Source organism: Xenopus laevis, chromosome 6L (assembly GCF_017654675.1).
Source record: "Xenopus laevis strain J_2021 chromosome 6L, Xenopus_laevis_v10.1, whole genome shotgun sequence".
Lineage (NCBI taxonomy): Eukaryota > Metazoa > Chordata > Amphibia > Anura > Pipidae > Xenopus > Xenopus laevis.
Window position 1 is genome coordinate 26,353,110 of NC_054381.1, and position 1,033 is coordinate 26,354,142.

The 1,033-nt window shown below is 40.2% G+C and overlaps 1 non-coding gene across 1 annotated transcript; it reads left to right on the forward strand.

Annotated features, from left to right (window-relative positions):
- Nucleotides 1-414: 414 nt before the first annotated feature.
- On the forward strand, nucleotides 415-488 carry trnan-guu. The gene has a single exon. It is a non-coding gene; the product is annotated as a tRNA-Asn (tRNA).
- The last annotated feature ends 545 nt before the right edge of the window (nucleotides 489-1,033 follow it).

The following is a 1,033-nucleotide window of genomic DNA, read 5'->3' on the forward strand; positions in this document are numbered from 1 at the left end:
AAAATAGAAAAATGTAAAGCATTTCAGTGCTATGTGGCTTATTATATCTATCAAAAAACGGCTAATTTCTATTTGTAATTAAACTTTTCTTTCTTGCAGCTAGCCGGGGGACAATAAACTGTCTTTGACTTTTGTCATATAAGAATCTGCTTTATTGTTGCTGCGTGAGGGAATATTTGCGGCCCCTCAGGGAGGCTGTTTTGGCGGGACCGTGACGTGTCATATGCGATGCAATCAAAACCTGACTGATTCCTATGAAAGTCTGCTCGTATAATAGTTCTTACACAGTTACAAGCCATGGTTTCGCAGGTTTTATCCCCGGCAGCAACTGCAATGTGTTACCTAGAACATGCTGTGGTTGCAACATTTAGACTCGTATAGGTTGTGAAAAAATTTTATCTACTGTATACGGAAGTCTCTGTGGCGCAATCGGTTAGCGCGTTCGGCTGTTAACCGAAAGGTTGGTGGTTCGAGCCCACCCAGGGACGTTCCAGTTTTTTTTATTATTTTTTAGCTTTGGTTATAATCTGTAGCACTACCTGCAATATTAACGTTCTATTAAATAAAAAAAAAAAAAAACATTCGTTAGATTGAATGGATTTGAACAGTGATTTCCCAGCAGGTTCTAAGCGGCCAGTGCGTTTACACAGGGAGTCTGCGCGAAGTTGGGATTGTGACAGCCCTGAAACAGGCAGATTCAGTGTCAAGTCGGTAAATGTTTAAGTACAATTCAAAGCCTATAATAAAGAAATGCTAATTAGCCATTGTCAGTGTGTTATTGGTGCACAAACTACGCGCCACTCTGCGCCAAAATTGCGACCCTTTTCTCACTGCACCGCGCTGCTACTACATCCCAGACAAACGCTGATTTACTTGCATTACTCTATATTCACTTCGGTTTCACTGCCGGCCATTTCCTTCTAATAATAACATAATAATAATAACCGAAATCAGCACATTTATTATCCCCTGGTAAAGCAGCAGATTTCTTATTCCCTATTAATTGTATTTCTTTATCCCCAGTGTAAGCAAT